A 27,798-nucleotide genomic window follows, 5' to 3' on the forward strand; every position below is an offset into this window, starting at 1 on the left:
AAAACTGCCACCCTATCCCGTAGTTTCCAAAATGGGGTCGCTATTTTGGAGTTTCTAATTTAGGGGTGCATCAGGGGGGCTTCAATTGGGACATGATGTCAAAAAAACTGTCCAGCAAAATCTGACTTCATTTTGCATATTCATTTTTCTTCCTTATCTTCCTTGAGCCATAACTTTTTTATATTTCCATTCACATAGCTGTATGAGGGCTCATTTTTTGTGGGACAAGTTCTACTTTCTAATGCCACTATCATGTCATACAAAGTAGTGGGAAGTAGTGAAAAAATTCCAAATGGAGTGGAATTGGAAGAAAAAAGCAATCCCTCCTCTGTTTTACGGGTTTTGTTCCAACGGCTTTCATTTGCAGCAAAACTGACCCATGCCCTTCATTCTCTGGGTCACTATAATTGCAACAATACCCCATATGTATAGGTTATTTATGTCTAAATAGTGTAAAATAAAATGTAAACTTTGAAAAAAAAAAATAATTTTCCAACACCATATTCTGAAACCCATTACTTTTTTATAGTTATATCTACTGAGCTGTGTGGGGGCTCATTTTTTGCAAGACAATCTGTAGTTTTTCTTGATACCATTTTGGAGTGTGTGACTTTTTGATCACATTTTATTACAAAGACAAGAGAAGCAATGAAAAAATGGCAAATTGGCCATTTTGACCCTTTTTTCTGTTACGCCATATGCCATATTGGAATTTTTTTATTTTAACAGTACAGGCGTTTTTGGTCACAGTGATACCCATGATGTTTATATTATTTATTATTTAGGTATTTATCTTTTTATTATACCGAAAAGGGGGTGATTTAAACTTTTATATTTTTGTAATTTTTAACAATCATGGATTTTTAAAATGTGTTTATTATTGACTATTGCTAATTTCTTACGTTGGCCTGCCACCTGGTTGCCAAAATAAGAATTTCAGCATGAATGCCCTCAGCCTCTTATGTGAGGCTGAGCACATCAATTGCCGACATCCTCACTGGCCACAGTGGACTCCGGTAACAAGCCCTGAAGCGCAAGCTTCTGGGTTTTTGACCCTTTAGATGCCATGATCTCACTTGATCACGGCATCTAAAGGCTTTAATTACGGCGATCAGCATTATTGCCAGTTGTGGTAATTAGCAGCAGGTCTCTACTCTTTGAAACAACAGAGACCTGACGGCCATGATGCTCCGTTTGCCTATGGCTCCAACACAGTACATGTATGGCACTGGTAGTGAAAATGTGAAATATAAGCTAAAATAGACAAATCACATACAGAATAAATTATAATCAATCACATGGTCTGCACAAAATTCACAGCATGAAACATATAATTTGTAGGAGGTATAACTGTATATCACTGAATAATTATCCTACTAAAACTTAACTATTATATTGATATAAATTTAAAATAAGTCCCACAATGAGAAATTAGATAGCTACATATATACAATAAATGTGTGTGTTTGAGCTGACATTGAATATACAAACTTTCAGATTACAGTTATGGACTATATAGTCACCACTCACGGTTTGATGAAAGTTTAAGGGGGTGTATCCGGCCAGGTGAATAAACGAATTTGTGGTAGAGGGGTCCACCAGGGTTCCAAGTGGAGCTCTTCACTGCAGGATGTACCATAATGAAAAATCACTAACTCTCCTTATGCAGAGAGAGTGTAGTAACTGGGAGGACAATGTCCCTAGCCAACTATTGCGGCCCTGCCTGAAAGCGGAGAGGTCTCCCGCCTAAATGTGGGAGAATCACCCCCTATAGGAGCGACCCCACTTATCGGTGGCTGACCCTGTTACTCTGACCCTATAAAATACAAAACTCCCAAATGTCAGCAAATGACACAAAAAGAAACAAAAAAGTTTTTAGATGTTAATCCCAAAAAATTGGATATAAATCCCAACGCGTTTCCTCCGATAAAGTTGTCACCGGATTCATTAGGGGATGTCCACAAAGAGATGCAAAAGATATGTATAAGAATATGGCACAATCGCCACTAGCACAATCGCTCTCATAGGTAATCCAACTGGATAATGCAGTCCAGAGTAATATCTGGATCTGCTTCCCTATATATACCCACTTAGATAATTGAAAAAACATAGACAGGTGTATACCTCATGATTATTAGGGTCCGACGTGCGTTCCACCACCATCGATGCCCGGTCCGGAAATGCGTCATTATAGGTGCGCAGATTCCCATCATTGGGCGCCTGTGGAACGCACGCTGGATCGTGTCATACTGTGTGAGACGCAAAAAAATCAGGAAGTCAGTCATATGCGCCGGATATGACGTGGCCAGAAGTGGAACGCATATGCGTTCCAAAGCGTCCATAGACAGGAAGGCATGCTCCGGGAGGTAGTGGAAGTAGGTCGGTGGAACGCAGATGCGTTCCATCCATAAGGAAACCCCATATATCCAATAATACAATAACTATACTTTGCCCATATACATATTATGATGATATCAATGTATCCAATAACTATAATTTGTCTGTATCTATATTTTGACAAGATGGAAAAGGGGGGGGGGGGAGCGGGCAGGGTATAAATCAGAACCTCACCATTGGTTGTATATAGATATAAATAAGGCAATCATATATGTATGTAAATATATGTGGTTGTTTGGAAGTCTAGTTTTAATTAGGTATATACATATATAGGGCAACAAGGAGTTGGTTTAAAGGGTGGGACCACAAATGGGAATAAAATGGAGGATCTCTTCTTGTTTAATATAACATTAACGGTATATCCTACCTAAGGTACCAATTCCCACTAGCATATATAAGATGATTAAATTGAGACCTATTCCGGTCTGATAACAATATTATTTATCTGGTCCGTAGTTTCTTATAATAACGATCAATCACTGGGTATATCAGATTTTCAAAAAGAATATATAGATATACATACCATATGATATAATAAATCTATATGGTTATACATACAATCAAGAAATACAATCAAAAAAGTCCATCATATGATTAGGCACATTTTATATAAAACAACCGAAAGATAGAATTTCATTGAGACCGAGTGGGCTCACCGTTTTTAAACGGTAGGTCCACTCAGCCTCTTTTTGTAAGATTTTTTTATCCAAATCTCCTCCCCTTGGAGAAGGACGAATCACCTCAACGGCGCTGAATTTGAAACACTTGGGATTCCCATCATAGAGATCATGAATATGTCTGGAGAGGGTGGTATCTCTCTTATGTTTGATATTTCACAGATGGTCCCCAATTCTTCTTTTGAATTCTCGCTTCGTCTTACCGACATATTGAAGTTGACATACACATGTGCATAAATATACCACCCCGGTGGTTTTGCAATTTGCAAAATCCCTAATATTATATGTTTTATTGGTTACATTGCTAGTGAAGATTTTTGTTTGACATATGTAGGGACAGGCTATACATTAGCCGCATCTAAAGGTCCCCAGGGGTCTTCTAGCTAGCCATGTGCCAGGTTTTTGAACTGGTGTGTAATGACTATGGACGAATCTGTCACCTAGCGATCTCCCCCTTCTGTATGTAATGGCAGGTTTAGCTGGGAGAATATCATGGATATCTGGATCCAATAATAACATATCCCAGTATTTCAGGAAGATGTTTCTCACTTCTCTATTGCAGGTATCATATGTTCCAATTATACGGAAAATGGAATCCATTTCAGGTTTCTTTGGCTTTGGTGATAGAAGGTCCATTCTATTGGTATTTAAGGCCGATTTAAAAGCTCTTTGTAAAGGATGATCTGGATAACCTCTTTGATTGAATCTACTTTTGAGATCTTTAGCTTGACTAAAAAAATCCTTTTGTGTGGTACAGTTTCTGCGGACTCGCAAGTATTGTCCCTTAGGGATACCGCATTTCAGATTTTCTGGATGATAACTTTCCCACCTTAGCAAGTTGTTTGTCGCTGTGAGTTTCCTATAGGTTTTGGTATTAATTACACCATCTTGCAGAGTTATATATAGATCCAAAAATGCCAGACCATGATCATACATTTCCGACGTGAAATGCATGCCTATGTCGTTTTTGTTTAGATCGGCCATAAAATCCAAGAACAGTCGTCTGGGGCTGCTCCAGAATATCAGAATATCATCGATATAGCGGCCCCAGAAGACTATCCTCGATGTCCAGGGACTCTTATCCGAAAAAAACTGAGTATCCTCCCACCAGCCCAGGAACAAATTTGCATATGTGGGGGCACAGGCGCTCCCCATTGCTGTGCCCCTGAGCTGGTGGAAGTATCTGGAGTCAAATAGAAAAAAATTATGTCTAATTTTGGATATCACAATGTGTTTTTCTAATCATGTATTAAGCTTTTTTGTGGATGAATTTTGGACTTTTTTTAATGAAAGGAACGTCATTTGCAAACACCATGATGTCACTCACTGCCTGCTTGGGCCTATTTAAAGTTGTCATGTTTGTTTGTAACAATATGCTTGAAAAAAGCTCCAGGTGGGAGCTGAAACGTCGCAATTCATGGACACTTGAAAATACGTGTTTATAGACACTTATGGACACGTTTATGGACACGAGAATAAATCCACGATTTTCCACAATTGCGGTTGGAGTGCTGCAATATCTTATATACTGTAATATACTAAGTGGAGTAAAAATGCTAAAGTCCAAAAAGGTCTCAAACCGGAATTCTGGAGTGCAGGCTTAAGAAAATCCTCTATAAATCATTACCTCTCTTACCATTCTGCATTTTCCTGGTGATTTTTAACATTAGCAGAAAACATAATCACCTTAAATCATCTTTTGGCCAACGATTAGTCCTTCTAGTCCCTTCTCTTTTTGACAGCACAATAAAAGGCTGTAGATCACATTTTATAAATTTCATCTTTTATATGTCGCTGTAACAGAAAAGGCAAAGAGCAGGCATTTGTATTCATAAATAACACTAGCAGCCCATGCACTGACATAAAGGTTACTGTGACTTGCACAAACCTGTTTCTATTACAGAAAGAATTGCATTTCTGTCCCACTTGAGCTTAATATTAACATTTAAACTTATGGTTTTATATGTTCTGCAGGGCCAGAAATGTAGGAGGAGGGGGAGGGGGGCTGCATACTGAGAAGTTGCTCATGGCTCACTATCCCTTGAATTACAAAAAAGGGGATCCTAGCCCCAAGATGACACTGAAGGGCCTGGGCCACCTCTAGGATATCGCTAGGACATACCATCAAGTTCTATATATAGTCAATAAAGGCTAATAGGCTTTGGAATAAAATAAATAGACCCTAGTGGCATGTACAAACCGGATTCCCAAAAAGTTGGGACACTAAACAAATTGCGAATAAAAACTGAATGCAATGATGTGGAGATGGCAAATGTCAATATTTTATTTGTAATAGAACGTAGATGACAGATCAAACATTTAATCCGAGTAAATGTATCAGTTTAAAGGAAAAATACGTTGATTCAAAATTTCACGGTGTCAACAAATCCCCAAAAAGTTGGGACAAGTAGCAATAAGAGGCTGGAAAAAGTAAATTTGAGCATAACGAAGAGCTGGAAGACCAATTAACACTAATTAGGTCAATTGGCAACATGATTGGGTATAAAAAGAGCTTCTCAGAGTGGCAGTGTCTCTCAGAAGCCAAGATGGGTAGAGGATCACCAATTCCCACAATGTTGCGCAGAAAGATAGTGGAGCAAAATCAGAAAGGTGTTACCCAGCGAAAAATTGCAATGACTTTGCATCTATCATCATCAACTGTGCATAACATCATCCGAAGATTCAGAGAATCGGGAACAATCTCTGTGCGTAAGAGTCAAGGCCGTAAAACCATACTGGATGCCCGTAATCTCCGGGCCCTTAAACGACACTGCACCACAAACAGGAATGCTACTGTAAAGGAAATCACAGAATGGGCTCAGGAATACTTCCAGAAACCATTGTCAGTGAACACAATCCACCGTGCCATCCGCCGTTGCCAGCTGAAACTCTACAGTGCAAAGAAGAAGCCATTTCTAAGCAAGATCCACAAGCTCAGGCGTTTTCACTGGTCCAGGGATCTTTTAAGATGGAGTGTGGCAAAATGGAATACTGTTCTGTGGTCAGACGAGTCACGATTCGAAGTTCTTTTTGGAAATCTGGGACGCATGTCATCCGGACCAAAGAGGACAAGGACAACCTAAGTTGTTATCAACGCTCAGTTCAGAAGCCTGCATCTCTGATGGTATGGGGTTGCATGAGTGCGTGTGGCATGGGCAGCTTGCATGTCTGGAAAGGCACCATCAATGCAGAAAAATATATTCAGGTTGTAGAACAACATATGCTCCCATCCAGACGTCATCTCTTTCAGGGAAGACCCTGGATTTTTCAACAAGATAATGCCAGACCACATTCTGCATCAATCATGGCTGCGTAGGAGAAGGATCCGGGTACTGAAATGGCCAGTCTGCAGTCCAGATCTTTCAGCTATAGAGAACATTTGGTGCATCATAAAGAGGAAGGTGCAACAAAGAAGGCCCAAGACGATTTAACAGTTAGAGGCCTGTATTAGACAAGAATGGGAGAGCATTCCTATTTCTAAACTTGAGAAACTGGTCTCCTCGGTCCCCAGACGTCTGTTGAGTGTTGTAAGAAGAAGGGGAGATGCCACACAGTGGTGAAAATGGCCTTGTCCTAACTTTTGGGGGATTTTTTGACACCATGAAATTCTGATTCAACATATTTTTCCCTTAAAATGGTACATTTTCTCAGTTTAAACTTTTGTTCCGTAATTTATGTTCTATTCTGAATAAAATATTAGAAGTTGGCACCTCCACATCATTGCATTCAGTATTTATTCACGATTTGTATAGTGTCCCAACTTTTTTGGTATCCGGTTTGAATAGCACATTTTTGGGGGTTAGCGGTTAGGCCAGCTTTCCGAAGGGAGTCCACTACAGCCTGCACTTTCGGTAGGTGACTTTCCCAGTCGGTACTGTGGATGACAATATCGTCCAGGTAAGCCGAAGCGTACTGACAATGTGGACGAAGCACAATGTCGTGATGAAGGCAGTTATCTCTTTGGCAGCCTCCGTTAAGGGCACCTGCCAGTACCATTTCATAAGGTCCAAAACAGAAAAATACCGGGCTTGTCCTAAACTCTCAATGAGCTCATCCACCCGGGGCATGGGATACGCATCAAATTTGAAAACCTCGTAAACTTTTTGAAAGTCGTTACAAAACCGCAACGTCCTGTCCGGCTTGGGTATCAATACTATAGGACTGCCCCTCTCACTTTTTGACTCCTCAGTGACGTCTAGCTGCAACATTAGCTGCACCTCCTGCTATATGGCTTGTCGAGGAGCCTGGGGTACCTGGTATGGTTTTAATCAGACTTTTGCCTGAGGCTCAGTGACAATATCATGCTGGATTATGGAAGTGCATCCAGGGAGGTCCGAGAACACATCCGTGTTCCGACTAACTGACTCCCTGGCCTCCTGAGTCCTGAGTCTGTTTAGAGAAGGGGCTGTCAGCTATTTTTACTGTGGCAGCCGCCTCTCTTGCATCAAACAGAGGTGCCGGTTCCTATTCTCCTAGAAAACCAGGCCTTCTGTACAGGTTTCCCTATCTTTCCACAGTTTGAGTAAATTCATATGGTAAACCTACGGCGGCTTTTACCGCCCTGGATGGTATACCTTGTAGTTCACATCTCCAATTTTCTCGAGTTCCTCGTAGGGGCCCTGCCACCTAACCAGGAACTTACTGTCCACGGTCAGCACCAGAACCAGAACCTGATCACCCGGGTTAAAGATCCGGACCCGAGCCTGCCGATTATAGACCCGAGCTGAGCTGCCTCCATATGCTCCTTAACAAGAGGCAACACTGTCTCTATCCGATCTTGCATCTGGGTAACGTATTTAATGACACTGTTATGTGGAGTAGGCTGTTTTTCCCACGCCTCTTTGGCCATGTCCAAGAGACCGTGAGGGTGTCTGCCATATAGCAGTTCGAAGGGCGAGAACCCAGTAGAGGCCTGGGGTACCTCTCGCACTGTGAACATGAGTGTCACAGCCTTTGGTTTGCGCAGTGACACTGTTGCCACACTTGCGGTTGCCCGCAGCAACTTGTTGCTTTGAGAGCATGCGGTGGCAGTGTCTCGGCCTTCTGGGTGATTGCCGTGACATGGTTAGGGATGTTGTAGGAGGTGACCTGCTCCCTTATTACTCCTTTTTGGCCAGGCTGATCCCCTTTTACCCTTTGACACCACACGGTGGGAGGTTTCCCCCACTCCCCACCGTGACAGTATGACCACAAGGGTGGGCCTCACTGGACAGATGGAACACCCTGGACTGGAGCAGGGTTCCAGCACCAACCACAGCTTAAGTACAACTGACTCTAGCCAGGGAGCCACAGGGGATAAAACCCTAGTGACCACACCCAGTCAGGGAGTTAACCCTTACAGCACCAGACAGGACAGAGGGAGGCTATAACGTAAAGGGGAAGTGCATACACAAGCATATCAAACACGTAACCACCGGCAACAGCATGCGTGGCAACCATGTCACGGCAATCACCCAGAAGGCCAAGACACTGCCACCGCATGCTCTCACAGCAACACGTTGCCGCGGGCAACCGCAAGTGTGGCAACAGTGTCACAGCGTAAACCATAGGCCATGACACTCCTACCCCTCAAAACTAATAAGGGAGCAGGTCACCTCAGACAACATCTCTAACCATGTCACGGCAATCACCCAGTAGGCCGAGACACTGCCACTGCATGCTCCCAAAGCAACAAGTTGCCGCGGGAAACCGCAAGTGTGGCAACAGTGTCACAGCGCAAACCAAAGGCCGTGACGATGAGATAGGGCAGAAGGAGATACCATTCCTTCCCATATTTAGCCACCACCCTTTTCAACATATTTTTTAATGTTTGGTTAAACCTTTCTACCAAACCGTCTGTTTGCGGATGGTAAACGGACGTCTGTAGCTGTTTTATGTGAAGCAACTTACAGAGTTCCCTCATCACCTTGGACATAAAAAGAGTCCCCTGATCAGTCAAAACCTCTTTAGGTAGCCCCACTCGGGAAAACATCTCAATTAACTCCTTATCTATGAGTTTGGCCGAGGTATGTCGCAGTGGCACTGCCTCCGGGTACCGAGTGGCGTAGTCTAGAATGACTAAAATGTGTTGATGCCCTCTGGCAGACTTTGGTACTGGGCCCATGAGGTCCATAGCTATTCGGTCAGATGGTACTTCGATAATCGGGGGAGGTACTAAGGGACTACGGAAATGTGTCTAAGGGCTAGTTATCTGGCAGGTCGGGCAAGACTTACAAAACTCTTCCATTTCTTTGAATATGCTGAGATCCTGAGTTTTCTGCATCCCTAAGTAACCCTCGAGAACGTGTTGGTGGGCTAGATCGAACACAAGCTTGCAATAAGCCTTGGGGACCACCAACTGTTCAATAGGTTCACCCCATAGTTGGTTTACCTAATACAACATATCCTGATGAACCACAAAACAGGGAAACACTGACTCTGCCCGAGGTTGTTGTGGTTCATCATCTACTATTAACACATTTTCCCAGGCACGGGATAGGGTTGGGTCCTGATGTTGGGCGGTACCAAAATTATCCCCGGAGACATTGAAGTCTGCCAACTCAGGACCCGGCGGCAAGTTCTCCACGTCTCCCACCATCACACTTAGCGGGGTTGTCTCTCCCTCTTCCACCGAAGTGCTTGTCACCCCTACTGCTGGACCTTCGGTCTCAGGTTCCCAGGATTCTGGTCTCCCCCCTGAGCCGGGCCACTCTGCTTGGATTACCCCTGTCTCATGGGTATCAGTCACTCTCATAGCAGGCCACAGTGCCAGGAAGCCTGGGAAGTCTCACCCTATTATGAGTTCATAGATTAGTGGCAACAGCCACCTCGTAGGTCTATCTACCGGCCACCGTAGTTAGAGACACTAGTGCGGTAGGGTAGTCTTTTAAGTCTCCGTGGATGCACATCACCCCGACTTTCCGGCCAGTATACTCAGTGGACTGCACCAGGGTAGCCCTTACTAGGGTCACCACACTCCCTGAGTCCAGCAGAGCCCCCGCCGGAGTCTCGCCTCACTGCTTTTGCCTGCATCCTCCACCAATTGTAGGGTTTCGCTCTGGTAGACAGGATTAGTGGACGCAGTATAGAAACAACAACAAGTTCTTTGGCTCAAACAGTTTAGTGTTTTATTCACACTTTAGGCAAGTGACAAAACAAGCAGTCATAATCAAGCAAAAAGTCCCTTGTGTTGTTGGTGGTAATTCACACCATGCAGCAATTCTGCCTCGAAGAGTCCTTGACCATAGCAGCACCAACCTGTTTTCACGCCAAACAGGTAGCAAGTAGGGATGAGCGAACCCGAACTGTATAGTATTTTCGTAAAAGTCCGGGTTCGGGTTCGGTGTTCGTCGCTTTCTTGGCGCTTTTTGAAAGGCTGCAAAGCAGCCAATCAACAAGCGTCATACTACTTGCCCCAAGAGGCCGTCACAGCCATGCCTACTATTGGCATGGCTGTGATTGGCCAGTGCAGCATGTGACTCAGCCTCTATTCAAGGTGGAGTCACATAGCGCCGCCCGTCACTCTGCTCTGATCAGTATAGGGAGAGGTTGCAGCTGCGACGTTAGGGCGAGATTAGGCAGTGATTAACTTCTCCAAAAGACTTCATTCAGAGATCGATCTGCAGCTGTGGATGATTGAACTGCTGCGATTGAATTGCTCACTGTTTTTAGGCTGCCCAGAGCGTTTTTCAGTCACTTTTTTCTGGGGTGATCGGCGGCCATTTCGTGTCCTGTGGTGCGCCAGCACAAGCTGCCAACAAGTGCATTGAACCCTCAGTAGTGTGGTTGTTTTTTGGCTAAATCCTACATCAGGGTCAAGCTGTCACACCAAGTGTATTTAACCATCAATAGCCTGGTTATTTTTTGGCCATATACTACATCAGGGGCAAGCTGAGCCTGTCACCAAGTGCATTTAACCCTTAATAGTGCGGTTGTTTTTTGGCTAAATCCTACATCAGGGTCAAGCTGTCACACCAAGTGCATTTAACCATCAATAGTCTGGTTATTTTTTGGCCATATACTACATCAGGGGCAAGCTGAGCCTGTCACCAAGTGCATTTAACCCTCAATAGTGCGGTTGTTTTTTGGCTAAATCCTACATCAGGGTCAAGCTGTCACACCAAGTGCATTTAACCATCAATAGTCTGGTTATTTTTTGGCCATATACTACATCAGGGGCAAGCTGAGCCTGTCACCAAGTGTATTTAACCCTCAATAGTGCGGTTGTTTTTTGGCTAAATCCTACATCAGGGTCAAGCTGTCACACCAAGTGCATTTAACCATCAATAGTCTGGTTATTTTTTGGCCATATACGACATCAGGGGCAAGCTGAGCCTGTCACCAAGTGCATTTAACCCTCAATAGTGTGGTTGGTCAAGCTGTCACACCAAGTGCATTTAACCATCAATAGTGTGGTTATTTTTTTGGCCATATCCCAGTCTAATTCTGTCCGTAAACGTATACCTGTCACCCAGCGCCTAAATACAGGGAGTGCAGAATTATTAGGAAAGTTGTATTTTTGAGGATTAATTTTATTATTGAACAACAACCATGTTCTCAATGAACCCAAAAAACTCATTAATATCAAAGCTGAATATTTTTGGAAGTAGTTTTTAGTTTGTTTTTAGTTTTAGCTATTTTAGGGGGATATCTGTGTGTGCAGGTGACTATTACTGTGCATAATTATTAGGCAACTTAACAAAAAACAAATATATACCCATTTCAATTATTTATTTTTACCAGTGAAACCAATATAACATCTCAACATTCACAAGTATACATTTCTGACATTCAAAAACAAAACAAAAACAAATCAGTGACCAATATAGCCACCTTTCTTTGCAAGGACACTCAAAAGCCTACCATCCATGGATTCTGTCAGTGTTTTGATCTGTTCACCATCAACATTGCGTGCAGCAGCAACCACAGCCTCCCAGACACTGTTCAGAGAGGTGTACTGTTTTCCCTCCTTGTAAATCTCACATTTGATGATGGACCACAGGTTCTCAATGGGGTTCAGATCAGGTGAACAAGGAGGCCATGTCATTAGATTTTCTTCTTTTATACCCTTTCTTGCCAGCCACGCTGTGGAGTACTTGGACGCGTGTGATGGAGCATTGTCCTGCATGAAAATCATGTTTTTCTTGAAGGATGCAGACTTCTTCCTGTACCACTGCTTGAAGAAGGTGTCTTCCAGAAACTGGCAGTAGGACTGGGAGTTGAGCTTGACTCCATCCTCAACCCGAAAAGGCCCCACAAGCTCATCTTTGATGATACCAGCCCAAACCAGTACTCCACCTCCACCTTGCTGGCGTCTGAGTCGGACTGGAGCTCTCTGCCCTTTACCAATCCAGCCACGGGCCCATCTATCTGGCCCATCAAGACTCACTCTCATTTCATCAGTCCATAAAACCTTAGAAAAATCAGTCTTGAGATATTTCTTGGCCCAGTCTTGACGTTTCAGCTTGTGTGTCTTGTTCAGTGGTGGTCGTCTTTCAGCCTTTCTTACCTTGGCCATGTCTCTGAGTATTGCACACCTTGTGCTTTTGGGCACGCCAGTGATGTTGCAGCTCTGAAATATGGCCAAACTGGTGGCAAGTGGCATCTTGGCAGCTGCATGCTTGACTTTTCTCAGTTCATGGACAGTTATTTTGCGCCTTGGTTTTTCCACACGCTTCTTGCGACCCTGTTGACTATTTTGAATGAAACGCTTGAATGTTCGATGATCACGCTTCAGAAGCTTTGCAATTTTAAGAGTGCTGCATCCCTCTGCAAGATATCTCACTATTTGTGACTTTTCTGAGCCTGTCAAGTCCTTCTTTTGACCCATTTTGCCAAAGGAAAGGAAGTTGCCTAATAATTATGCACACCTGATATAGGGTGTTGATGTCATTAGACCACACCCCTTCTTATTACAGAGATGCACATCACCTAATATGCTTAATTGGTAGTAGGCTTTCGAGCCTATACAGCTTGGAGTAAGACAACATGCATAAAGAGGATGATGTGGTCAAAATACTAATTTGCCTAATAATTCTGCACTCCCTGTAATAGGCCTCAAATTTGTAGTCTGCTAAATCTGTGGTTATTGCTGTGGCTGGGCGAGTTATTTAGTGTCCGTCAAAGCACAGTTTTTGTTCTGGGTTGAAATACAATTCCCAATTTAGCAATTCTCTAAATTAGTGGTTTCTGCTGTATCAGGCCTACTTTAAATTTATCCCTAAAAGGGTATATTAGATTCAAGGTGCAGATAGGGTCATTCTCAATAACTTCACACACACGCTACTGTGCATATCCCAGTCTAATTCTGTCTGTAAACGTATACCTGTCACCCAGCGCCTAAATAATAGGCCTCAAATTTATAGTCATCCAAATCTGTCGTTATTGCTGTAGCTGGTCAAGTTATTTAGTGTCCGTCAAAGCACAGTTTTTGTTCTGGGTTGAAATACAATTCCCAATTTAGCAATTCTCTAAATTAGTGGTTTCTGCTGTATCAGACCTCCTTTAAATCTATCCCTAAAAGGGTATATAAGATTCAAGGTGCACATAGGGTCATTCTCAATAACTTCACACACACGCTACTGTGCATATCCCAGTCTAATTCTGTCTGTAAACGTATACCTGTCACCCAGCGCCTAAATACAGGGAGTGCAGAATTATTAGGAAAGTTGTATTTTTGAGGATTAATTTTATTATTGAACAACAACCATGTTCTCAATGAACCCAAAAAACTCATTAATATCAAAGCTGAATATTTTTGGAAGTAGTTTTTAGTTTGTTTTTAGTTTTAGCTATTTTAGGGTGATATCTGTGTGTGCAGGTGACTATTACTGTGCATAATTATTAGGCAACTTAACAAAAAACAAATATATACCCATTTCAATTATTTATTTTTACCAGTGAAACCAATATAACATCTCAACATTCACAAGTATACATTTCTGACATTCAAAAACAAAACAAAAACAAATCAGTGACCAATATAGCCACCTTTCTTTGCAAGGACACTCAAAAGCCTACCATCCATGGATTCTGTCAGTGTTTTGATCTGTTCACCATCAACATTGCGTGCAGCAGCAACCACAGCCTCCCAGACACTGTTCAGAGAGGTGTACTGTTTTCCCTCCTTGTAAATCTCACATTTGATGATGGACCACAGGTTCTCAATGGGGTTCAGATCAGGTGAACAAGGAGGCCATGTCATTAGATTTTCTTCTTTTATACCCTTTCTTGCCAGCCACGCTGTGGAGTACTTGGACGCGTGTGATGGAGCATTGTCCTGCATGAAAATCATGTTTTTCTTGAAGGATGCAGACTTCTTCCTGTACCACTGCTTGAAGAAGGTGTCTTCCAGAAACTGGCAGTAGGACTGGGAGTTGAGCTTGACTCCATCCTCAACCCGAAAAGGCCCCACAAGCTCATCTTTGATGATACCAGCCCAAACCAGTACTCCACCTCCACCTTGCTGGCGTCTGAGTCGGACTGGAGCTCTCTGCCCTTTACCAATCCAGCCACGGGCCCATCTATCTGGCCCATCAAGACTCACTCTCATTTCATCAGTCCATAAAACCTTAGAAAAATCAGTCTTGAGATATTTCTTGGCCCAGTCTTGACGTTTCAGCTTGTGTGTCTTGTTCAGTGGTGGTCGTCTTTCAGCCTTTCTTACCTTGGCCATGTCTCTGAGTATTGCACACCTTGTGCTTTTGGGCACGCCAGTGATGTTGCAGCTCTGAAATATGGCCAAACTGGTGGCAAGTGGCATCTTGGCAGCTGCATGCTTGACTTTTCTCAGTTCATGGACAGTTATTTTGCGCCTTGGTTTTTCCACACGCTTCTTGCGACCCTGTTGACTATTTTGAATGAAACGCTTGAATGTTCGATGATCACGCTTCAGAAGCTTTGCAATTTTAAGAGTGCTGCATCCCTCTGCAAGATATCTCACTATTTGTGACTTTTCTGAGCCTGTCAAGTCCTTCTTTTGACCCATTTTGCCAAAGGAAAGGAAGTTGCCTAATAATTATGCACACCTGATATAGGGTGTTGATGTCATTAGACCACACCCCTTCTTATTACAGAGATGCACATCACCTAATATGCTTAATTGGTAGTAGGCTTTCGAGCCTATACAGCTTGGAGTAAGACAACATGCATAAAGAGGATGATGTGGTCAAAATACTAATTTGCCTAATAATTCTGCACTCCCTGTAATAGGCCTCAAATTTGTAGTCTGCTAAATCTGTGGTTATTGCTGTGGCTGGGCGAGTTATTTAGTGTCCGTCAAAGCACAGTTTTTGTTCTGGGTTGAAATACAATTCCCAATTTAGCAATTCTCTAAATTAGTGGTTTCTGCTGTATCAGGCCTACTTTAAATTTATCCCTAAAAGGGTATATTAGATTCAAGGTGCAGATAGGGTCATTCTCAATAACTTCACACACACGCTACTGTGCATATCCCAGTCTAATTCTGTCTGTAAACGTATACCTGTCACCCAGCGCCTAAATAATAGGCCTCAAATTTATAGTCATCCAAATCTGTCGTTATTGCTGTAGCTGGTCAAGTTATTTAGTGTCCGTCAAAGCACAGTTTTTGTTCTGGGTTGAAATACAATTCCCAATTTAGCAATTCTCTAAATTAGTGGTTTCTGCTGTATCAGACCTCCTTTAAATCTATCCCTAAAAGGGTATATAAGATTCAAGGTGCACATAGGGTCATTCTCAATAACTTCACACACACGCTACTGTGCATATCCCAGTCTAATTCTGTCTGTAAACGTATACCTGTCACCCAGCGCCTAAATAATAGGCCTCAAATTTATAGTCAGCTAAGGCTACTTTCACACTAGCGTTCTGCTGTCCACTCGTGAGCTCCGTTTGAAGGAGCTCACGAGCGGAGCAGAACGCTTCCGTCCAGCCCTGATGCAGTCTGAATGGATGCGGATCCGCTCAGACTGCATCAGTCTGGCGGCGTTCAGCCTCCGCTCCGCTCGCCTCCGCACGGCCAGGCGGACAGCTGAACGTTGCTTGCAGCGTTCAGCTGTCCGCCTGGCTGTGCGGAGGCGTGCGGATCCGTCCAGACTTACAATGTAAGTCAATGGGAACGGATCCGCTTGAAGATGACACCATATGGCTCAATCTTCAAGCGGATCCGTCCCCCATTGACTTTACATTGAAAGTCTGAACGGATCCGCTCAGGCTACTTTCGCACTTAGAAATTTTTCTAAGTTATTAATGCAGACGGATCCGTACTGAACAGAGCCTCCGTCTGCATTAATATGATCGGATCCGTTCAGAACGGATCCGATCAAGCGCAAGTGTGAAAGTAGCCTAAATCTGTGGTTACTGCTGTGCCTGTATTAGTGTAATACGGTATCTAAATAGATAGCCAGATAGTGTTAGGTGTCTTTAAAAAAAGGCCTGAATTTGAATACAATACATTGGGCCAAATAATATTTTTGTTGTTGTGGTGAACGATAACAATGAGGAAAACATCTAGTAAAGGACGCGGACGCGGACATGGTCGTGGTGGTGTTAGTGGACCCTCTGGTGCTGGGAGAGGACGTGGCCGTTCTGCCACAGCCACACGTCCTAGTGTACCAACTACCTCAGGTCCCAGTAGCCGCCATAATTTACAGCGATATTTGGTGGGACCCAATGCCGTTCTAAGGATGGTAAGGCCTGAGCAGGTACAGGCATTAGTCAATTGGGTGGCCGACAGTGGAACCAGCACGTTCACATTATCTCCCACCCAGTCTTCTGCAGAAAGTGCACAGATGGCGCCTGAAAACCAAGCCCATCAGTCTGTCACATCACCCCCATGCATACCAGGGAAACTGTCTCAGCCTCAAGTTATGCAGCAGTCTCTTATGCTGTTTGAAGACTCCGCTGGCAGGGTTTCCTAAGGGCATCCACCTAGCCCTTCCCCAGCGGTGGAAGACATAGAATGCACTGACGCACAACCACTTATGTTTCCTGATGATGAGGACATGGGAATACCACCTCAGCATGTCTCCTGATGATGACGAAACACAGGTGCCAACTGCTGCGTCTTTCTGCAGTGTGCAGACTGAACAGGAGGTCAGGGATCAAGACTGGGTGGAAGACGATGCAGGGGACGATGAGGCCCTAGACCCCACATGGAATGAAGGTCGTGCCACTGACTTTCACAGTTCGGAGGAAGAGGCAGTGGTGAGACCGAGCCAACAGCGTAGCAAAAGAGGGAGCAGTGGGCAAAAGCAGAACACCCGCCGCCAAGAGACTCCGCCTGCTACTGACCGCCGCCATCTGGGACTGAGCACCCCAAAGGCAGCTTCAAGGAGTTCCCTGGCATGGCACTTCTTCAAACAATGTGCTGACGACAAGACCCGAGTGGTTTGCACGCTGTGGCATCAGAGCCTGAAGCGAGGCATTAACGTTCTGAACCTTAGCACAACCTGCATGACCAGGCACCTGCATGCAAAGCATGAACTGCAGTGGAGTAAACACCTTAAAAACAAGGAAGTCACTCAGGCTCCCCCTGCTACCTCTTCTGCTGCTGCCGCCTCGGCCTCTTCTGCTGCTGCCGCCTCGGCCTCTTCCTCCGCCTCTGGAGGAACGTTGGCACCTGCCGCCCAGCAAACAGGGGATGTACCACCAACACCACCACCTCCGTCACCAAGCATCTCAACCATGTCACATGGCAGCGTTCAGCTCTCCATCTCACAAACATTTGAGAGAAAGCGTAAATTCCCACCTAGCCACCCTCGATCCCTGGCCCTGAATGCCAGCATTTCTAAACTACTGGCCTATGAAATGCTGTCATTTAGGCTGGTGGACACAGACAGCTTCAAACAGCTCATGTCGCTTGCTGTCCCACAGTATGTTGTTCCCAGCCGGCACTACTTCTCCAAGAGAGCCGTGCCTTCCCTGCACAACCAAGTATCCGATAAAATCAAGTGTGCACTGCTCAACGCCATCTGTGGCAAGGTCCACCTAACCACAGATACGTGGACCAGTAAGCACGGCCAGGGACGCTATATCTCCATAACTGCACACTGGGTACATGTAGTGGCAGCTGGGCCCCAGGCGGAGAGCTGTTTGGCGCACGTCCTTCCGCCGCCAAGGATCGCAGGGCAACATTCTTTGCCTCCTGTTGCCACCTCCTCCTACTCAGCTTCCTCCTCCTCTTCTTCCACCTGCTCATCCAGTCAGCCACACACCTTCACCACCAACTTCAGCACAGCCCGGGGTAAACGTCAGCAGGCCATTCTGAAACTCATATGTTTGGGGGACAGGCCCCACACCGCACAGGAGTTGTGGCGTGGTATAGAACAACAGACCGACGAGTGGTTGCTGCTGGTGAGCCTCAAGCCCGGCCTGGTGGTGTGCGATAATGGGCGAAATCTCGTTGCAGCTCTGGGACTAGCCGGTTTGACGCACATCCCTTGCCTGGCGCATGTGCTGAATTTGGTGGTGCAGAAGTTCATTCACAACTACCCCGACATGTCAGAGCTGCTGCATAAAGTGCGGGCCGTCTGTTCGCTCTTCCGGCGTTCACATCCTGCTGCTGCTCGCCTGTCTGCGCTACAGCGTAACTTCGGCCTTCCCGCTCACCGCCTCATATGCGACGTGCCCACCAGGTGGAACTCCACCTTGCACATGCTGGACAGACTGTGCGAGCAGCAGCAGGCCATAGTGGAGTTTCAGCTGCAGCACGCACGGGTCAGTCGCACTGCGGAACAGCACCACTTCACCACCAATGACTGGGCCTCCATGCGAGACCTGTGTGCCCTGTTGCGCTGTTTCTCGTACTCCACCAACATGGCCAGTGGCGATGACGCCGTTATCAGCGTTACAATACCACTTCTATGTCTCCTTGAGAAAACACTTAGGGCGATGATGGAAGAGGAGGTGGCCCAGGAAGAGGAGGAGGAGGAAGAGGGGTCAATTTTAGCACTTTCAGGCCAGTCTCTTCGAAGTGACCCAGAGGGAGGTTTTTTGCAACAGCAGAGGCCAGGTACAAATGTGGCCAGCCACAGCCAGGGCCCACTACTGGAGGACGAGGATGAGGAGGAGGTGGAGGAGGATAAGGATGAAGCATGGTCACGGCGGGGTGGCACCCAACGCAGCTCGGGCCCATCACTGGTGCGTGGCTGGGGGGAAAGGCAGGACGATGACGATACGCCTCCCACAGAGGACAGCTTGTCCTTACCTCTGGGCAGCCTGGCACACATGAGCGACTACATGCTGCAGTGCCTGTGCAACGACAGCAGAGTTGCCCACATTTTAACGTGTGCGGACTACTGAGTTGCCTCCCTGCTGGATCCACAGTACAAAGACAATGTGCCCACCTTACTTCCCGCACTGGAGCGTGATAGGAAGATGCGCGAGTACAAGCGCACGTTGGTAGACGCGCTACTGAGAGCATTCCCAAATGTCACAGGGGAACAAGTGGAAGCCCAAGGCCAAGGCAGAGGAGGAGCAAGAGGTCGCCAAGGCAGCTGTGTCACGGCCAGCTCCTCTGAGGGCAGGGTTAGCATGGCAGAGATGTGGAAAAGTTTTGTCAACACGCCACAGCTAACTGCACCACCACCTGATACGCAACGTGTTAGCAGGAGGCAACATTTCACTAACATGGTGGAACAGTACGTGTGCACACCCCTCCACGTACTGACTGATGGTTCGGCCCCATTCAACTTCTGGGTCTCTAAATTGTCCACGTGGCCAGAGCTAGCCTTTTATGCCTTGGAGGTGCTGGCCTGCCGGGCTGCCAGCGTTTTGTCTGAACGTGTATTCAGCACGGCAGGGGGCGTCATTACAGACAAACGCAGCAGCCTGTCTACAGCCAATATGGACAAGCTGACAAGCTGACGTTCATAAAAATGAACCAGGCATGGATCCCACAGGACCTGTCCATCCCTTGTGCAGATTAGACATTAACTACCTCCCCTTAACCATATATTATTGTACTCCAGGGCACTTCCTCATTCAATCCTCTTTTTATTTTCATTTTACCATTATATTGCGGGGCAAAGTTGAATGAACATCTCCTCTGTCTTGGTGCCGGGGCCTAAATATATGACAATGGACTGTTCCAATGTTGGCTGACGTGAAGCCTGATTCTCTGCTATGACATGCAGACTGATTCTCTGCTGACATGCTGACATGAAGCCAGATTCTCTGTTACGGGACCTCTCTCCTCTGCCTGGGTGCCTGGGCCTAAATATATGACAATGGACTGTTACAGTGTTGGCTGACGTGAAGCCTGATTCTCTGCTATGACATGCAGACTGATTCTCTGCTGACATGAAGCCAGATTCTCTGTTACGGGACCTCTCTCCTCTGCCTGGGTGCCTGGGCCTAAATATCTGACAATAGACTGTTACAGTGGTGGCTGACGTGAAGCCTGATTCTCTGCTATGACATGCAGACTGATTCTCTGCTGACATGAAGCCAGATTCTCTGTTACAGGACCTCTCTCCTCTGCCTGGGTGCCTGGGCCTAAATATATGACAATGGACTGTTACAGTGGTGGCTGACGTGAAGCCTGATTCTCTGCTATGACATGCAGACTGATTCTCTGCTTACATGAAGCCAGATTCTCTGTTAAGGGACCTCTCTCCTCTGCCTGGGTGCTGGGCCTAAATATATGCCAATGGACTGTTACAGTCAGGGCCGTCTTTAATATTGATTGGACCCCGGGCAAAAATTTACTTGGGCCCCCTGGATCCCGCCTTCCCACACTTTAGCAGGCAATCACGCTCTCCATCACACAGTTCTGAAGACTCCAGCGGCTCAGGATCAGTGCTCTGGGCAGCTGGGCTCAGGCTGGAAGTGGGCACCGCTCTGCAGGAAGGAGACCAGGGCTCGGCTCACCCCAGTGTTACAGTGCACCCCAGCACCCTACAGTATGCAGTATAGCACCCTATAGTATACAGCAACCCATAGTATGCAGTATAGCACCCCACACTATACAGTACCCCACAGTATATAGTAGAGCAGTATAGCAGCCCACAGTATACAGCACCTCACGGTATACAACACCTCACTGTATACAGCACCCCAAACTATACACGATACAGCCCCCCACACTATACAGTACAGCAGTATAACACTCCCCCCCCCCACTATACAGGCCCCCCCATACAGTATACAGGCCGCCACACAGTATACAGGCCACCCCCCCCCCCCACAGTATACAGCCCACCACACAATATACAGCCCATTACACAATATATAGCCCACCACACAATATACAGCCCACCACACAATATACAGCACCCCACTATACAGTAGTTTACAGTATATTAACATAACAGCCCCTGAGTGTCACCTTTTTATGATGTAATCTTTACACAAAAAAGCTCCACAGTTAACTTCTGTAGGACCTGTGATGACCTCATAGCCATGTGACCAGTAATTGCTAGGCTACTGGTCACATGGTAATGATGTCATTAAGGTCCTAGAGCAAAACTCATTAAGGTCCTAGAATTAAGATCATTAGCACAGTACGATCATGATGCCTTTGTAACCGACAGCCTGACACCCGGGGCAGTAGCTAGCAGGGCTCAAGAGGCAGCTGCCTTGGGCCCCCCAGGAGCAACTGGGCCCAGGGCAGCTGCCCCTTTTGCCCCTTGGTAAAGACGGCCCTGGTTACAGTGGTGGCTGACGTGAAGCCTGATTCTCTGCTATGACATGCTGACATGAAGCCAGATTCTCTGTTACGGGACCTCTCTCCTCTGCCTGGGTGCTGGGCCTAAATATATGACAATCGACTGTTACAGTGGTGGCTGACGTGAAGCCTGATTCTCTGCTATGACATGCAGACTGATTCTCTTCTGACATGAAGACAGATTCTCTGTTACGGGACCTCTCTCCTCTGCCAGGGTGCTGGGCCTAAATATATGCCAATGGACTGTTGCAGTGGTGGCTGACGTGAAGCCTGATTCTCTGCTATGACATGCAGACTGATTCTCTGCTGACATGAAGCCAGATTCTCTGTTACGGGACCTCTCTCCTCTGCCTGGGTGCTGGGCCTAAATATATGACAATGGACTGTTGCAGTGGTGGCTAACATGAAGCCTGATTCTCTTCTATGACATGCAGACTGATTATCTGCTGACATGAAGACAGATTCTCTGTTAAGGGACCTCTCTCCTCTGCCTGGGTGCTGGGCCTAAATATATGACAATGGACTGTTGTAGTGGTGGCTGACGTGAAGCCTGATTCTCTGCTATGACATGCAGACTGATTCTCTGCTGACATGAAGCCAGATTCTCTGTTACGGGACCTCTCTCCTCTGCCTGGGTGCCGGGGCCTAAATATCTGAGAATGGACTGTTCCAGTGGTGGGTGACGTGAAGCCAGATTCTCTGCTATGGGACCTCTCTCCAATTGATATTGGTTAATTTTTATTTATTTTATTTTTATTTTTATTCATTTCCCTATCCACATTTGATTGCAGGGGATTTACCTACATGTTGCTGCCTTTTGCAGCCCTCTAGCCCTTTCCTGGGCTGTTTTACAGCCTTTTTAGTGACGAAAAGTTCGGGTCCCCATTGACTTCAATGGGGTTCAGGTTCGGGACGAAGTTCGGATCGGGTTCGGATCCCGAACCCGAACATTTCCGGGAAGTTCGGCCGAACTACTCGAACCCGAACATCCAGGTATCCGCAAATCTTTTTTTATATTATTGAAATGTTCAGCAATTCATGTTTTTAGGGCTCTTTTTGTTCACCCTATATATTGTCTTGAACATGGACATTCAATTAAATATACAGTTTAACGGATTTACTGTTACAAGTAAGTGATTCTTTTATCTCCCACTTAAATCCATTGGTTGTGGATGATACTACAGTTGTCTTCCTACTGAAGTTTGTTTGTTTACAGTTTTTGCACAATCCGCACCTATAAAAACCTTTTAGGTTCATCCAGTTGGCCAATGTTATTTTGTTTATATTATTTCTAACTGTTGGTGCTACCTGTATTGGATGCCCGGGTACATACTATTAGTGGTTTAGTTGGGATTACAGACCTCAATATTCAATCCTTTTTCAATAAATGCCAATGTTTTTGGATGATTCCTGCAACTTTTTTATGATCCACATTAAACGATAAAATAATTCTGTATCATTCTTCTGTAGTTTGACTTACTTGTGTTACTTTTGGTAAAACGGTGCTCTATTCATTTCTCTAACTTTGGATAGCGATCTATTACATTTTTTTATCGGGTATTGTTTTTCTAGATACTAGACCTTCATTAATTCTGCTTGTTTCTCAAACTCTGCTTGTGTGCAGTTTCTTTTTAAATGTCAGCATTGACTCGGAACATTAAGCAGCCATCTTGGTAGATGGCAACTTGTACTCAGTATAAGGCTATTTTTACCTACTTCCTTTTGGTATGTACTGCCGATAAATGATCCATACTTCATCTCTATTTCCAAATCTAAGAATTCCACCTTTTGTGAATTAATGTTGGGCGTAAGCTTTAAATTATACTGTTTATTATTAATTAACTCTATAAACTCCAATATTGCCTGATGTGAGCCTTCCCATATAATCAAAATGTCATCTATGTATCTTCGCCAGAGCATCAGGTCCGACCCCAGACTGTGAGTAATGGTCTCCTGCTCCCAAGACACTATAAACAAGTTAGCGTAACGGGGGGGTCGGACCTGGCTTTCATTTTAGCAAAACATGGAATATTTTGTATAGGTGAGAATATGTATTTTCAATACAGAACTTACCCAACCATGTATCACAAGTACACCAGACATTTATCTGTTTTTGCTTGATGTAAGAGTATATAGTGACTAGCACATGTTGGCTGTAATATGAACACTCATAATGTGCAGCTTCTGCACAAGAACGTTGTGCTCCATTCATTAAATTCAACCAAACCCTTTCACTAAAGCTGCCCATACACTACAGCTTTTACACAACCACTTCCTTAAATACTTAGCAGCACATTTATTAGGACCGGCATTTTAGATGCCGGTCTTAATAAGCTCTATACCTGCTGGTGGATCCTTTGGAGTGATGAAGAGGCGCAGGCCTCTTCATAACTTCTGCAAATCCACTGCCACTTCTAACTGTTAGACAGCTTCCTTTCTGTCTTTTATTTAGACCATTTTCTACTACTAAAACAGGAGTAGAAAATGATGAATGAGACAAGCCCACCATCTCGTCCTCTTCCCTGCCCATGCCACGGGCACTTTTTCAGACCTGGCGTGAATGGGGAGAAGTTGCAGATTGCAGCTCAAGGACCTTTGCGCTGCAATCTGTGTTTTTCTTTTTTAATAAATGACCCCCTTAGTGTTTACGGTTGGTCTGTGAAGCCTGAGGTTCTGGGTGGTATCACCATATAGTAAACCAATATTCTTTTACTATTGGCATATTGATCTCTTTCTAAGCGGCTGTCAGTGTTGTATTTTTTGTATTGTGCACCAAAGAAAAACTCCAATCCTGCCACTGTCCCAGTTACAACAGAGATCAGTAATTGGAAAGTAAAGTAATTTTTTAACAGACATCACATGGCTGTTTTTCAACCATTGAACCATTTAAACCATTGAACCATTTAAGGTCTATAGGGCTATTCACATGGCCATTTTTGTAATGGCCTACTCATGGCCGTGTTCACAGGCAGACGGCCCCCATTGAAATCAATAGAGCCGTTTTTTATGGCCGTTTAGACAGGAGTGCACAAGTTTAACAGCTGATAAAAATTGGTACACTATGGGAAAAAAAGGGCCTTTCAAGGATTAAGATAAAAAAAATTCTCACCTCACCACTTGCTCTGCACTAGAGACAGCAGAACCTGATGTTCCCTGAGTTGTGACATTATATGATCTGATGTCATGATGTTGTGGGTTCATCGGGTCCTGGTGCCTCCAGTGGAGCAAGTGTTCCCTCATGAGGTTTTATTTTTTTAAATTGTTAGCACTGCATCTTCAGTTTTTACTGCTTTAATGCTAATGTGCTATGCTTGGTTAGTGGTGAGAAGGCCATGGCTCTACTGCGAGCATTGGTACCTTCTTAAACAGCTGATCGGCTAGGGTCCCAGGTATTGGTCCCCCACCGATCAGCTGAGCTGCAATACCAAGTACAGCCACTATACAATGTACAGAGCTGTGCTTGTGAGCTGAGATAAGGCCACGGCGCTACTGTGGCTCTATAAACAGCCTATCATTTAAGCCATTTTCTTATCAGTTTGATAAGAATTAAGCTTTAATAAATGTTTATGAGCTGCCAGGAATTCAGGCACAAGGGCTATACATTCAGCTGTCAGAACAGCAACATAAAGGCTCAGTTTGAAAATAAAACTAAGAAATTCTCCAGATTGGCTGAAACTCAACCCTGTAGGAAAAGAGTTGTTGGAAAGTGTTAATAAAGACAAATTGAAAAAAAAATAATAATATTTTTTAGCCCTAAATGAGTAAGAAGCAATAATAGAAAAAAAAAGTGTTCATACCCTTTAATACCTCTGCTTCTGGCAAAAAAATTATTGAATATGGAGATTAATTGCAAGTCGCTATAGGCCTAATTTTTCACCTGAGCAAGAATATCAGGCTTCCATGCAGGAGTGAGTAATGATCAATGAAGGAAAGTGTACAGTTTGATATTTTACTTGCTATCTAGGAGTTTTTATTTGGCATGGTTAAAATGTAGAAAAAAGAAACATATGGCATCTTATAACATTTCGTCCACAGTAAGAGGCTTAGACGAAGTGTTTTGTTCTGCTTTGAGAACGTATAATCACATGGGTCCATGCTACAAGGGATTAAACATTTCTGCTTTGTTGTTCAGACAAGTCCTTTGGTCTGTGCTAAGATTCCATTCGTGTATGAAATACCTGAACCTACAGACATCAAGGTTATATGGAAATTGTCAACAATAGAGGCCACGGCAGGGGATATGACAGAAATGTTCACATATACTAAGGAGCTCAAGTAAAGAATGAAGGATATTGTTATGAATGAGATTCATTAAAAGTTAATTACATGGATGCTGGTGCACGTGTGAGTTGTGTAGAACAGTGCAAACTGCAGAAAACCCTCTGGACTCTGGTATAGGCTGAGAATGAACTCTGTGCCAGCAGAGAAAAGAGATGGCTTCTGGACCTCAGTACATGTCAACTGTGAGGACACCTGTTGTAAGGATGAACTATTAATTTATTGTTATAAAACCTGATGATAAGGGGGTGGGTGTTTTTGTCAGATGTTGGGGATTGAGTGTATATTAGAAATTGAAAGGAGACCATACTGATCAATCTAAAGTGGATCAGCTGAAACATCTAGAATTGGCTAAAACTATTGGGATTTTGATTGAGAAAGATTTTAAGTATCTAAATATCATATTTAATAGGATCCCGGTTATTAATAATCAAAGATCCATGAAAATAACCATATTCCACCGATGAGACCTATAGTCTCAGGGATTAATTCTTTAACTAGTCACCTCTCTGAATATGTTGATTTTTTTTTTCTGTAAAAGTATGTTGTAAAATGGCCTCGTATTTGCGCGATTCTCAACAGCTTATAGACGTCTTAAATAATCTTGATATCATGTTCAGTAGAAAATAGTGCAGTCCTTTCCACCCACACCACAATCCCTACCTTTTTGCATGATCAATCCTAAATGACGGCCCCCCAACTGGTCGACGGTCCCTAACTTAACTACGTGCAGGGTCCTGCCTAAACAAAAAGAAGTACAAATACTGGCTGCCAAAGGCAGAAACAAAAGGTAAAATGTCTGAGCCAAAATAGGATATAATCACAGAGTCAAAGTACAGGCAGGATCAAGATCCTGGAGTTTCATAATGTACAAACGCTAGTGTTTCAATGAAGGCCAATCATAGGCATCTTTGTAGCTGCCTGTTTAAATCTCCCACTAACAAGAAGTATGTGACACTAGCACCAAGCCTGATTGGCCCAGCCTCCTTGTTCCCTTATAGCGGGTTGACCAGTCTGACTGACAATAGGGCTGATTGGCACAGCAACGGAATGATCCCAGCTGTGCTGCAACAGAGAGGCCAGGCTCACCGCCAGAGCATGGACAGGTAAGTATGTGACACCTAAAGCACACCTGAGTTTTTTTTTAAAAGTTTGCATAATGGCTGTGCTTCCTTGTACAATCATAACTGTGAAGAAACAGGTGTTTTTAGGCTTCCATAAATGTAGATCATGGTCAGGGCAGGCGGCAATCAGGAAAGGTCTGTGAAATGTAATCCAAAGTCCGGTACACAGAATGACAAGAATCAATAGAACACCTTAACTGAAACAGGAAACAGGAAACTAGTGTCACGACTGTGACTGATCCAGACAGGTCTGGGAGGAGAAGGTCGCAGCGACTTGCTACTCGCGATAGCTTGTGAGTTTGCTCCGTGGTTCAGGGTATGTCATCCGGGTTTTGCCTTGTGAACCTTTTTGTCCTGACTGAGAGTTTGTAGGCATCCTTCTCAGGTGAGTCCTGTCTGCCACTCCCAGCTACTATATTAGTTTCAGTTTCACTTGCAGTCATTGCCAGATATAGTCCTTACTTCCAGTGCTATTCTGACCTTTGGAGGAGATCGTTTGACGGTATTGCCGTGGAGCTCTGGTCTGGCGTGGACTGTCGTTGTTGGGATCACCTTCTCTGCTCGTGACTGGATAAGTCTATGTTATAGATTGTTTGTTTGTTTGTTGCTGTCTTCCCCTCTTGTTCTCCTAGACGTGAGTGATGGTGACTAGTGCTCCCATCTGCCTTTCCCCAGGCTAGTCTTGTTAGGGTGACTA

The sequence above is a fragment of the Bufo gargarizans genome, chromosome 10 (assembly GCF_014858855.1).
Source record: "Bufo gargarizans isolate SCDJY-AF-19 chromosome 10, ASM1485885v1, whole genome shotgun sequence".
In the NCBI taxonomy this organism is placed as follows: Eukaryota; Metazoa; Chordata; class Amphibia; order Anura; family Bufonidae; genus Bufo; species Bufo gargarizans.